Source organism: Orycteropus afer, unplaced genomic scaffold, assembly GCF_000298275.1.
Source record: "Orycteropus afer afer isolate SDZICR_OR568_19922 unplaced genomic scaffold, OryAfe1.0 scaffold00057, whole genome shotgun sequence".
NCBI classification, from domain to species: Eukaryota; Metazoa; Chordata; class Mammalia; order Tubulidentata; family Orycteropodidae; genus Orycteropus; species Orycteropus afer.
The window spans coordinates 5,731,656-5,745,966 of NW_006921644.1; the positions used below are offsets into that span (position 1 = coordinate 5,731,656).

General features: G+C 49.8%; 1 pseudogene; it reads right to left on the minus strand.

Annotated features, from left to right (window-relative positions):
- Positions 1-8,594: 8,594 nt before the first annotated feature.
- LOC122149877 lies at positions 8,595-9,755 on the minus strand (annotated as a pseudogene).
- Positions 9,756-14,311: the final 4,556 nt, after the last annotated feature.

Genomic DNA, 14,311 nt, shown 5'->3' on the forward strand with positions numbered 1-14,311 from the left:
CTATTCTTTAGATGATCTCTAAATTCAGGAGGGATATATTCAAGATCATACTTTGGCTTTCTTGGACTTGTTTTCATTGTCTTTAACTTCAAATTGAATTTGCCTATGAGCAGTTGATGGTCTGTTCCACAATCAGCTCCTGGCCTGGTTTTGGCTGAAGATATTGAGCTTTTCCTTGGGTTTCCGAGGTACAGGTTTAATGCATTTAAATTGTCTGATGAAATCGGAGTGGGGTGGAGGAACCCAGACAATGGGCTGTCATCTGAATAAGCCTCGCGTGTGCTTAACCACGAGTTGAGTCATGTCCTTACCCAGGGCGTCCAGCACGGAGCCTCTCCAGTCACCACGGCTCCAGTAAATGTGGACTGCAGAGAGAACTGTGAGCATGCCTGTCCCAGAGAAAACTGGACGAGCCACATCCTCTGGGCTGAAGGGAGGTGCTCAGTGGCGAGAACCAGTTGGGGGCAGAGCAGGGTGGCGCTTCTCCCATGGACTTTGGCTCTGACAGGAGGCCTTGGGCGAGGTACTTTCATTTTTGGAGGCTGAGGTGAGGAACCTGAGCCTCGGGGGCCTGGCTGGTAGAAGTCAGGCAGGCCCATCAGGTTCCTCTCCTGGGATTCTGGAGGCTGGCAACTGAGGTGGTGACCACCTAGCTCGGGGAACTGAGCTGAGGCGGCCATTTTAGGCCCAGTGTTAGGTAAGTGGAAGTGCTGGATCCGACTCCCAGAAAGATCAGGAAGAGAACAGAGAGGAGACAGGGCCCCTCCCACTGAGCGTGCCCAGATTCCTGGTGTTTGTGAGGCTTGGTTTTAGGGTTCACCAGGTCCCCTGTGTACGTATTCTTACCATAAACTGTCCTTTCTCAAGGTACTACTAGCACTGACCTCTTTGCTTCTCTTTGGAAGTGTTGAAAACTGTAAAGTGGGTAGACGTTTGCTGAGAGCAGGGAGCCTTGCTGAGCTCTGGCCATGGGCACTTTCGGGGTAAGAACTCAAGAAAGCACAGATCCTGGCTCCCAGAGGGCCCAGGCTGAGGGAGGGTCATGGGACCCTCGTGGCTTGTTGTGGTTGTTAGCTGTCACGGCATAGATTCTGCCTCCCAGTGGCCCCGTGTGTGCGGAGAACTGCCTCACTGAGTTTTCAAGGCTGGAAACTCTCAGGAGCAGATGGCTAGGCCTGTCTCCCAAACCATCTCTGGCTAGGTTTGAACCTCCAACCTTTTGGCTAGCAGCCATGTGATTAACCGTTTGTGCTACCCAGGGACTCCTTAGTAAGACCATTAGTGGCTCTGGAAGGACCGCCATGCCTGCTTCCAAACTGCAGGTGAGAATAAAAGCAATGAGGATGGCCAATAAAGCCTAGTGTTTTCCCTTGTCGACTGTTAAACATGATTGTGAAATATCAGATACCAAATCCCTCCGCTCCCTCATCTTTTTTCTCCTTTTGAGAGACACAGGTTAACAGATAAATTATAAAAAGTGTGATTGGGGCTACAGTGGCCAAGACAGCAGGTTCTGGTACCAGATTGGCCAAGCTCAGGTGTCCTTATCGGTACAGTGGTGACCATAAGCCTTACTGTATTTTCATGAGGATTGATTAAAACGTCTCAGTGCGTGCACAGTGCTTTCAACCACAGTGGCCGTCGCTGCAAAGCCAAGGTGGGCCGTAGGCATTATTGCTAATACAACGAGGAAATGCACATGATCAGGAGGCATCATGCGGCTCTCGGGGTCCTACCCAGCTCACAGGGACCCATGTGCCATCCTTCTCGCCAACAACCACTTTTACACAGTTTGGTTTGGACACTGGTTGAGGTGAGCATGTAGCCAACCTGAGCCAACTGAGCCCATCCCTTGGAACTGGCCAAAGGGATTGTAGTTAGATCCAGGCTTATCTCGAACGGCTGCCTTCTGTCACAAGGAGGCAACACAGCAGAGGAAGCCAGAATGCCGGGGAGGACGACGCACAAAGAAGCAGAAATGCAAAGCAGAAAGAAGTCCTTGCCACTCATAGCTTCAGGCCCTTTCTGAGTCCTGGCTATCTTATACCACTAGGGTTCTGTGAGACACCCTGACATCCTGATCTATTTTGCCCTATGTTTGAGCTTCTCCCATTAGCTTCTGTTGCAATCCACGAGTCTTGGCTACCACACCGCTGTGATGTGCCCTTCCTTTTCCTCACTACTATGCATCTGTGAAGTTCTGCTCCCTGGAGCTTCAGCCTGGGCTGGCTGGAATCAGTCTAGTTTGTTGCTGTACTTGAAGAAAGAGGAGCAGAGGGGCTGAGAAGCCATTCTCCCCTGTCATTTATTGATTACTGACTTTTTCCTAAAGTACGAAGCACTTTACATGCATTATCTCATTTAATCTGACCAACTACTCCGAGAGGTGAGCGTGAAAATGCAATCTCTGTTTCATTGAAGAAGAGACTGAGGTTCAGAGAAGTTAAGAGAGTTAACATAACTCAGCTATTAAGGCACAGAACTGGAATTCAGATTTAAAGTTTGCTCATTCAACCCCTTTGCCATCCTACGTGGCGTCCCTGGTTATTGACTTTCACTCTCTTGATGTGAGGTCTTAGATAAACCTCATGATCTCACTGGTCTTTAGCTTCCTCATCTGCAAAAGGGAGTGACACCATCACCCTTGCCTATCTCTCTCTTGGGTCGTCTGGAGGGGCCAAGAAAGGTAAGTGTGGGTGAGTTTTGAAAGAGCTGCATGTATTCCACACACGACAGCACGATTCCCCCTTGTTAGCAGCTAACTCAAAATGGATGGAGGGGAAAGCAGGTCACATTTAAATTGGTCAATTTGAGCAGCTTCCCTGCAAAGGCTGGTGTGGGAGAGAAAGGCAATTAATCTGAAAAACACAGTGGTTTTTATTTTTAAAAACATGAGCCGTGGACTTGGATTCTCTAGGCAGCTGTACCCAGCATCCATGCCCACGAGTCAACAGCAGCCGGGCGTTGGGGATCTTCATAAAGTCTCTATGAATTCCGAAGAAGGAGCAGCATTTGTCTTTTTGTTTTACTTTTATTAATAAACAAAACATGCTCATTGTAGGAAATTTGGGGAGGGGGCAAGAGATGTAAAGAAGAGACCAGCTTCACCCATAATGGTATCTCCATGCAGCGGATCCACAAGCTACCCAAGTGATGGATGTACTGTTGGTGATGGTATTTCCATGTCCATTGGGTCCATGTGATATCTAAGTGTTGTTGTTGTTGTTATGTGCCATTGAGTTGGCCCCGACTCATAGTGACCCCTCCTTGGGTTTCCAAGGCAGTATCACTACGGAAGTAGGATTGCCCAACCTTCCTTCCGAGGAGTGGCTGGTGGGTTTGAACCGCCAGCCTTCTGGTTAGCAGTCAAGTGCTTTATCCACTATGCTACCAGAGCTCCTGATATCTAAGGGATGGATATAAATAATAATAATAATAATAATAAAACCTCACTGCCACTGAGTCAGATCTGACTCATAGCAACCCCTCCTTGGGCTTCCGAGGCAGTATCTCTATGGAAGTAGGTTGCCCACTTCCTTTCAAGGAGGGTGGATTTGAACTGCCAGCCTTCTGGTTAGCAGTCAAATGCCTTAGGTACTATGCCACCAGAGCTATACTGTTGGTAATGGTATTTCTATGCAGCGTATCCATGTGATATCCAAGTGATGGGTATACTATTGATAATGGTATTTCCATGCAACGTTGCTGTTGTTGTTGTTGTTAGGTGCCGTCAAGTCATCTCTGACTCACGAAAACCCCATGTACAATAGAACAAAACACTGCCTGGTCCTGTGCCAACCTCACGATCCTTGCTATACCTGAGCCCATCGCTGCAGCCACTGTGTCAATCCATTTTGTTGAGGGTCTTCCCCTTTTTTGTTGACCCTCCACTTTACCAAGCACGATATCCTTCTCCAGGGAATGGTCCCTTCTGACAACATGACCAAAGTAGGTCATATGAAGTCTGGCCATTCTCACTTCCAAGGAGCATTCCAGCTGCACTTCTTCCAGGACAGATTTGTTAGTTCTCTTGGCAGCCCATGGTACTTTCAGCATTCTTTGCCAACACCACAACTCAAAAGGATCAACTCTTCTTCGGTCTTCCTTATTCATTGTCCATCTCTCACATGCATATGAGGTGACTAAAAATACCATGACGTGGGTTAGGTGCACCTTGTCTTCAAGGAGACATCTTTGCTCTTCAGCACTTTAAAGAGGTCTTTGGCAGCAGATTTGCAAATATCTGATGTCCTGGATCTGATGTCTGATGTCCTGACCACTGCTTCCACGGGCATTGATTATGTATCCAAGTAAAATGCAATTCCTGATAACACCATCTTTTCTCTATCATGATGTTGTTTATTGGTTCCGTTGTGAGGATTGATGTTTTCTTTATGTTGAGGTGTAATCCATACTGCAGACTGTAGTCTTTAATCTTCATCACTAAATGCTTCAAGTCACCTTCACTTTCAGTGAGCAAAGTTGTGTCATCTGCTTATCGCAGGTTGTTAATGAGTCTTCCTGCAATCCTGATGCCACGTTCTTCTTCATATAGTACAGCTTCTCGGATTATTTGCTCAGCGTACAGATTGAATAAGTATATCCACTAATGGATGGACTATCGGTAATGGTATTTCTGTGCGATGGATCCGGTGATATCCAGGTAATGGATGAACTGTCGGTGATGGTATTTCCGTGCGATGGATCCGTGGGATGTCCAGGTAATGGATGGACTGTCGGTGATGGTATTTCCGTGCGATGGATCCGTGGGATATCCAGGAATGGATGGACTGTCGGTGATGGTATTTCCGTGTGACGGATCCGTGTGATATCCAGGTAATGGATGGACTGTTGTTAGTTGCTGGTGAGTTGGCTCTGACTCAGGGAGACCCCATGGACAACAGAACAAAGAGTTCACTGGTGCTGTATCATTACGAGTAATGGTGAGCTGGGGTCTGTTGGTATGGCCACTGTGTACTTGAGTGCCTTCCAACCTAGGAGGCTCATCTTGCAGCACTGGATCAGACAGTATTCTGTGTGAACCACAGGGTTTTCATTGTCTCATTTTCAGAAGGAGATGGTCAGGTCTTTCTTCCTAGTCTGCCTCAGTCTGGAAGCTCTGCCAGAATCTGTCCACCAGGGGTGATCCTGATGGTATTTGAAATACCAGTGGCAGGGCTTCCAGCTTCACAGCAACACACAAGCTATCACCGTCAGACAGACAGACAGACAGGTGGTGGGATGGATATACTAGTCAGCAACAAGGATCAATGACCCAGACTCAAACTTGGATGAATCTCAAAAACTGTTTTGCTGAGTCAAAGAAGTCAGCTCTAAAAGAGTACATCTCTCTTTGTTGTTGTTTTTTCTTGTTTTTACTGAGAATACATACTCTCAATTCTATTCATGTGAAATTCAAGAACAGATGAAACTATCTCATAGTCAGAGAGCAGGTGAGGGGTGGCTGGGGCTGGGAGAGGGTGACGTGGAGTGACTGCAAAGAAGCAAAAAGAAACTTTTTGGGGTTATGGGGGTATTTCATATTGGTATCTTGATTGGGGTAGTGGTTTCAAGGGTGTATATATCTGTCAAAACTCATCAACCTGTTCTCTTAAGATAGTTGCATTATATATAAATTATACCTTAATAACATTCATTTTAGAAGGCAAAAACAGAACCCTAAACTGGTGCAGGTGAACCTTCCTACCAACCAATGGATCTCAACAGGGGGGATTTTGTCTCCCAGGTGACAGATGACCATATTTAGAGATCTTTTTTTTTAAAAAAAAAAAAACTCAAGTTACATTTAATTTACAGTGTAATAAAGGCTACAGCTAAGAAGCTGCACACAAAGTGTGAAAAGTGTTACACAGATGTACAAGTATCTGCACAAAGCTCATGTCCGTGTCCCGCCCCTGTGTCCGTTTGTGAGCCAGGACTAGTCCCGGTACCTGAGTAGCGAGAGCTCTAAGCGAGGGGATGACCCTCCACAGGACGGCCTACAAACACCCTCCTAGACACATCGCTTTCTTTCTTTTTTTTTTTTCCAATTTTTATCGTGATTTGGGTGAAAGTTTGCAGAGCAAAATCATTTTCCATACAGTAGTTCATACCCATTTTGTTTCATGACATTGTCTGCAATTCCCCTCAGTGTAACAGCTCTCTTCCCACTTCCTCCCCATAGTTACCTCTTCCCTGTGTCTTTTCCTACCATGCACTCCTACCCCTGAGCTGTTTCCATGTGCAAACACTGCCCTTCTGTTCTCCCATTAGTCACTCCAAGGAGTGTATCTACCTGATGTCAGTGTTTACCCCGTATGCCTATTATTTGGCTGGATACCACAGGAGTGAGCTCAGTTCCAGACCTGAAGGGTAACAAGGGGCCATAGTCTCAGAGGTCTCACCAGGCTCTATCAGACCAGCAAACTTTTTTTTTTTTAATGATTTTGAGTTTTGTTCCACATGTTCTCCACTCTATCCAGGATCTCCTACATGGATCCCCCTCTGAGTGGTTGACAGTGGTAGCCGGGCACCATCTAGTTCTTCTGGTCGCATAGTCATATAGGCTGAGGATCACATGGTGTGCCAGTCGCTTGGACTAATTGTTTCCATGTGTCTTTGGTTTTCTTCATTCTTCTTTGCTCTGGATGAGGAGAGACCCATCGTTGCATCCAGATGGCCACTTGCAAGCTTTTAAGATTCCAGTCGCTACATGCCAAAGTAGGAGGTGGAACAATGTTTTTGTGTAGTATGCTATACCAATTGAGCTTGATGTCCTCTGTGACCATGGTCCGGAGCCCACAGGTCTAACTACTTGGTCCCTCAGGGTAGCTGGCTGGGGCCAAGAAGCCACCACAACCTTGTCCCTTGTCAGCTCTACTATACACCTGGGAATTCTTACAGATCATAGCAATACACATGTAGGAACATTGTCTACCAACCGTATCCATGGTCATGGGCACACTCACCCCTGCATAGATATACTTAGTAGTTCAGCTTGTCCACCCATCTATCCACCCATAGATCACTGCTTGCCATCACTGACAGCACAATACTGTACATGTGAAAGGGTTCATCTTTGTTGTCTGTGCCTCCCATGTACCTCTCTATGTCTTCCTCTTCCTCAGTGCCACTGTGTTGATGACTCACTTTTGGTACATTGCCTTCCCTTCACCCAAATCAAGACTGAGACATGTTTCAGTTTCTTGCAAAGTAAAATCTCTTCCTTTTTAATTGAAATTGCCCCAACTGGTTCTGACAGTTAAGGTTGTGGGTCACCTTGGCTGGGGTATGACTTTGAGTAGCTCAGTAGTTAGATACACTTATTCCCCATGGTGAGATTGGATGTGGTATAATCAGCTTCAAGGTGGAACCTGTTGTGAGCAGCTAGTTAGTTGCCTGCTGGTTGTGGCCTGCTTCCAGTATATATGGGGAAGCTCTGAGGAAGGTCTCCAGCTGTCGGCTCTAGCTGTTGGCCCATGTTGGGTCCTGCGTTTGGCTGAGTCTTCATCTCCAGTGGCCTGCCGCATTGCCTGCTGTTCTTGGGATTGTTTCAGACTCGAACCAGTGGCCTGCCATGTTGCCTGTTCATCTTGAGATTGTGCCCTTTTAACTTGGGTTTGTCAGTCTCAGCAGCCTGCAGCTGCCTGAGTTAGGACATCCCTTCAGCTCCACTGAGCCTGGAACAAGAGGCAGAGCTGAAGCCCAAGGTCAATGGGTCTTCACCCAGCCCCTAGAGCCGGCACTCTGAATTTGGACTTCTAGCCTGCTAAACTGTAAGAGAATAAATTCCTGTTTGTCAATCCACTTGTGGTATTTCTATTATAGTAGCAGTAGAGAGCCAAGACACTGGTGAAAGCCTCAAAACATTGCCTTCATAACACACTCGGAAAGGAAAGGAATGCCTTAGAGAGTAGAGAACAGTACCCTGAGGTCACATGAGAAACTTAGCAAATGGAGCACTCAGGTTTAACAAGAAAAACAAGTGAGTTCAAGCAATATTGTAAGTTAAAAAACATCAACTTGTGTCTGTGGCACTGGATACAAACAAAGAGAAATCAGATTGTTCTCTTTCTGGCAGAAAAGACCAAAGAGAAAAGGTGGACCTCAAACCCATGGACTTCAGGAAAGCCTTTGTGAGCTAATTTACCTGAAGATGTCTCAGCCATAGTGTTGATCAACCTGAGACCCTTGGCAACCACGTGCTACCTGGGACCTGCAAAGATGGACCCACAAGGCTGGAGATGTTATTGTAACCCCACAGCTCGGGGTTCAATGTGAGGGCTGGGAGCTCTCCCCAGGGATGTGTGACCTTAAATGAAAACAATCTGAGACAGAAGGAGGCAATGGAAGGCCTGGGAAAGAGCCAAGGCCGTCTGTGCACAAGTGTAGGTGAGAACCATGTTCTTCATCAAAAGTGGGGGGAAGGTGGGTCTTTATGGGGGTTTCAACTCTACCGGTAGTTCCAGGAGCCCAGGAGACACTCTGAAAGACAACACAGCACACATGGGAAGTTTCCCTCCGTAGTTCCTTACTGGCGCCTCACCCTTCCTGCCACTGCCCCTTCAGTCCTACCTTTCTCCTTGGCCAGAATATCAGATGGGTGAGGAGGGTGTGGGCTTCTTGCCCAGCCAAGCCTCATCTGTATACTTCTTCTTGAGTTCATTTACAGCCTCAGGATTATAGTCTGCGAGGTTTGGTGTGGGGTTCATGTTCACAGCATGATGGGAGTCAAGTCCTTATCAAGGGTGAAGCATGGATATGGCATGGGCAAGCCACCAATGAGCTCTGTCCTGTGGATGCCATGTGGCTGGGGGCCTGTTCACTGTGTGTGGTTGGCAGGCCCCTGTAGGGTGTTCTGCTGAACCCAAAGTTCTCCCAGGCTCGGGGAGCCAGGACCCCCACCCACTTCTTCCTGACCGGGACCACAGCAGTGTGCACCCTATTCCAGAAGTGACTGACTGAGGGATCCCCGTGCTCTAGGTTGATGATCTCATCGTCTTTACTGAAAGGAACCCAAGAGTTCTTCCTCTTTGGCCTCCGAAAATCCCAGTGTCCTTCCTCAGTGGCAAGGGTAGGAATCTGCTTGCTGTGGGCAGTGCTGAACTCAGCCAGCTTATCAAGCCCTGCTCCATCTCCAGAAGCCCCAGTAAGCCTGAGTTCTCCACCCATCTTCTCATGTCCTTTGACAGCCAACAGCTATGTCTGAGGCATCTTGTGTGGAGTGCATGCCTCCGTGCACGTGCCAAACGATGCCAGGGAATCAATGGGTATTTGTTGTGAGGTTCCAAACGAATGTGACCCAAGAAAGTGCCATGTGTACTGTTGAGTTCTGTCAGGAAAACTCTCTTCCGGTGCTTGTAGTGGACTAAGGCAGCAGGGTCTGAGAGCAAGGCTGATGGCCGGTGGTAAGGTTACACAGATCAGGGTTCTGCCAAAGGATTCCTATTTCTCATCACCAGTCAGTTTCAGGTCGGGTCATTGAACAGCAGGAGGCCATCGAACATCCCCCTGCACTCCTATTTTGGAGATATTTTGATGGTCACAACTGGGAGGGTGCTGGCATTTGGTAGGAAGAGGCCAAGGATACTGCTAAGCCTCCTACAATGCACAGGACAGAAGATTCTGCAGCCCCAAGTGTCAACAGTACTAGAGAAGCACAGTGCTTTCAGCCCTGAGGGAAGGCTGTATCATGTGTGTACACTGTTACCGAATCGGGAGGGTTCAAGGATGCGCATGGACTTGACAGACGGCATGCTGTTAGGGCTGCCACTTAAATGTGGCTTCTAGAAACAGTGACGGGGGCAGCGTGAGAGAGCTAATGTTTAGTGAAGGTGCTTGTTTTGTGCCAGGCTCTGAGATCACACTGGTCTGCTCATTTAATCGGTACGACTCTGGGTGAGGGGCACTATGACGACCCACTTTATGGTAAATCAGCCAACAAGACACAACACTGGTAATGGGGAGAACAAGGAGTCAGTTTTCATCTCTGCATATTTTTAGAAAATTTGTGTGATTTTTTTTGTGGGGGCTGGCCTCCCCGGTTGACTATGAGCCCCGTGAGGCAGCCATCTTGGGTAAGTTGCTGTCGCCAGATGCCATTGAGTCAGCCTCGACTCCTGGTGACCCCAAGCACCGAGGAATGAAACGTTGTGTGGTCTTGAGCCATGCCCGTGATCAGCTGTGGATACCCCCAGATTTTCATTGGCTCATTTTTCAGAAGTAGATTGCCAGGCCTTTCTTTCTAGTCTGGAAGCTTCCTTGAAACCAGTTCAGCGTCATAGCAACACTCAAGCCTCCGCTGACAGACAGGTAGTGGCGGCACAAGGTTCATTGTGGGAACTGAACCCGGGCCCCCTGCATGGAAGGAAAGAATTCCACCATAGAACCACCAACATCCCGTACAATATCTCTATACAGTGGTGGACGTGCTCTACTATGAGGTACATCTCTTCCAACTTCTTGTTCCGTGATACATGTTGGTAGCTTCATTAGGCCATGGTGGGAGTATTTACACCAGAGAAATCGGCAAATGCTATAAATCAGGGCTCCCTGCCCAGGAAGCTGATGGTTAAAAACTTAGCAGCACACATTGGTGAGCAACTCTGAATGGCCATTGCGGGCATGGAGGCTAGAGTCTGGTGGGGCACAGAGGGAGTTCTGCAAGGGCTGGTGAGGATCCACTGATACCAACCAAAGGAAGAGAACACCCACCCATGGCCATGTCTGGTGAACCTCAGGGCAAGGCTGATGGAAGGGCCTGTCCTAGGGCTAGCCCCCACTGTTCTCCTGCCCCACCCAGACCTTGGCTATTTATCAAGTTCCTCTATGGGCAGTCAGGGTAGCAGGCTGTTTTTCCCCTCTGAGTTGGTTTGGAAGAGGCTTCAGAGAACTCAGGGAGACTTCAGGGAATTGAGACGATGAGGTCAAGGGCTTTGACCTGTTCCCTGTGGTATCTTCAGCCCCAAGCACTGAGCTTGACACCCGGGGATGAGCCCACAGTGAGTTGCTGAACGGAACCAGCAGAGGTAGTTCAAGTGAGAAGGTGAGAGCAGCATGTTGGCCTTGGGGCCTGGGTCCAACAAGGAGGGACTGTCAGCAAAGAATGCAGAAAATGACAGGTTTGTCAGGTGACCTTGGTGAAGAAGCTGGCCTATGGGAAACTGAGGAGGGTGACAAGTGGGTGTCAGTTTCTGTGTCCTCCTTCTGCTTGGTAAAGTTCTCACATTCAAGTTAGAGATGATGAACACTAAGAAGCCTGGGCCATTCTTTGGTAGGTCTGGATTCCTATGGCATCAAAGATGACTTGGGCGCACAACTCAGCCATGGAACTTGATGAGTTCCAGGTTGGCGAGCTGTAATGCTATCTCACCTCATCCTGTTCTGACCTGCGGACCTGGTCCTGTGGCTGGCACTTTCCTAAGCCTGAGGGAGCAGGTGAGTCTGACGACCAATCAAGACAAGTCTGTTGGGTACCTACTATGTGCAAGCATGGAGCTGCACCTGTGGTGAACCAGGCACTCCTGGATTCTGTCCCCAGAGAACTCCTCCTGCATTGTGTTGGGGGTTCCAGTTCATTGATTCTGAACTAAAGCCAAGAAATGTTACTATTTATAGACTGCATTGACTGAGTTCCATACTTTCTTCCCGAGTGCCTGCTCAGGGAAATATTACAAAGGAAGACCTTAAAATCCCCACAGGACTGGGGAAGACGGGGAGGTCAAATAGGATCTGAGGTTCAAATCTTGGCTGAAGCCCCATAGTTGTCTGACTGCCTCTGAGCCTCAGGATGGGAGGGATCGTAATTCCCACCTCCATGCTGGCCGGGAGGAAGAAACAGCACTTGGTGAGTGCTGGTCGCTATCATTATGATAGCTGTACCTGATGTGTACAAATCAGCCCTGTGCCAAGGAGCACCGAGGAGGTCCGGGATGGGCCTGGGGCAGAGCAGGGATCCTTTGAAGGTATCCATGTGCAGATATCCAGCGAAATCTCCTCACCCTGCTGGAGTGTCATCGTGAATGGGGGAAGGGGACCAGTGGACGACCCTGAAGCAGGCAGCAGCTGTTCTCTGTGACTCCATGCAGAACCCCATCCCTTCCCTCCTGGGTGCCCGAGCCCAGCTCCTCCCCAGCCTTCCCCCCTCTAGCTGCTCCCAAGCAACACTGTCCTCGCTGCAGGCAGGGCCTTTTGGAAGATGCAGCTACTAGTCACTTCCCTGCACAGTCCACATGGGCAACTCCCCATTGCCATCAGAAGGAAACCTGGTCCCTGGGCTTGGATTTCGGGTGCTGCCCGGCTCACCTCTTAGGCCTGCCTCTGTCCTCCCTCCCTGGAGCATGCTGCAAACCAGCTGAGGGACATGAGAGTAGTTTTTCAGGCAGACCACACGTCCTCACACCTCTCTGGCTTTCTTAGTATCGCCACCCCCCGCTGGAGCATCTTTCCCATCTTTTATCCAACTCCTAAAGACCTGTTGGAGTCCTGAGAGATGCAGATGCTTAACACACTTGTCTGCTAACTGAAGGGTTGGGGGTTCGAGTCTACCAAGAGGCACTCAGAAGAAAGGCCTGGAGACCTTCCGAAAAAACAGCCATGGAAAACCCTATGGATACAGTTCCACTGACATGTGGGGTTGCCAAGAGTTGGAGTTGACTGGATTGCAACTGGTTTAAAGACCTCTCGCAGTCAGGACACGTGTCCCAGTAGGGGACAGGGTAGGCTGGGGTAGGCATCTGTCCTCTTCTCTGTCCTCTACCACCCAGTACAGCCTCGTCCTTGTCTGTTTTTTCACATTGTCTTACACTCCAAGCTTCATGCCTCCTGGTTAAGCCACGTGCTTTGGAGTCAGGGAAACCTGGACCTATGGCTGACTGGCTAAGACACGGGGCAAGTCAGTGGGCCTCTCCACACCCATATCTTTGAGATGAGTGATGACAGCATCTACCTCATAGGGGCTCTCTGGGGAAAAATGACACAAGCATGCAAAAACACTTAGCACATCTGAGGTGCCTGCGGGAGAAAGACGAGGCAGTCTGCTTCCAAAGACGAGGCAGTCTGCTTCCAAAGACGAGGCAGTCTGCTTCCGTAAAGGTTTACAGCCTTGGAAACTCTATAGGGGTCGCTAAGATAATCGACTCAACGGCAGTGGGTTTGTCTTTTTGGGTTTACTAAAACTCCAGTGTTGGGCATACACCAGGAACTCAGTAAAGGTTTGAACATTTGACCTAACCACACCCTTCAATGGCCTGGGGGTTTCTTGGTCACACCATCCTGACTAAATCCCAGAGCTGAGGATGAGGGGTAGGGGTGTCTCAGGCTTGTCCCATTCTTGCCTGAGGTGTTCCTCAAGGCTGCTGAAGTTCTGAACTAGAATTGTTGCAAAGTGTGGGGGAGTCAGGGAGTCTTCCTTTTTAACCGCACTGGGCCTTCCCCAGGACCCACAGGGGGGACAGCCTGCCCATCTCCTGGGCGGGCTGGCGCTCCTGAGTCTTCAGTGGTGAACGACAGGCAGGAGCCTGCCTTCCAACCCCCGCCCCAGCCCTGGCCTCCCTCAGGGAGAGGGTCTTTCTGGAGGCAGCGCCTCCATCTTGTCTGTTGTTGGAAGAGCACACGGCAGGGCGCGGCCGACCGAGCGCGGCATTAATGATGGTAGCTCAAAACACACTTCACACGTTCCTTCTTTCACCGCGAGGCTCCTTCACTGAACGGAAAGGAACTCTCTGGGCTTAACAGTATGAACTGCAGAAGCGCGTGGATGTTAGAGAGCCTGGCTGAGGCGCTGAGGCGCCGCTCCTGGCGGCACAAGGGGACCCGGTCGTGTTTACTTTTGAGTTGCAGTCGTGACACTGTCTATGGTTCACGCTACAAAGGCTTCCGAAGGTTATTCTCTCGTGAGCCTGGTGCAGGCGCCGAGCCCAATGACTGGTCCCAAAGAGCTGGCGCTGCCGGAGAGGAGGGGCTTTGTTATCTGCCTCTCACGGAGGCTGCCTCCAGAGAGAGGGGCCCCCTGGGAACCCGTGCCCTCTCCTCGGCCTCTCTGGGGACCCCGAGGGCCACGGCCGGGAGGCGGGCAGCTTGGGCTCAGTATCCGGATAACTGAGGGGGCGTTCTCATTCGGAGGCATCACCTGTTCTACGCCCCCTCTGGCCCGTCTGGTGCGCAGCCTGCGCCGAGGAGGGGGTGCCAGGGATCCCTTCCCCCTGGCCGGTCCCACCGTGACGGTCCGTGCGGACCTGGCGGCCCAGAGCCCTGCCGGCGCGCCGACATAGCCGACCGAGGGGCTGCCGTCCGCCCGACCCGCACGGGCCTG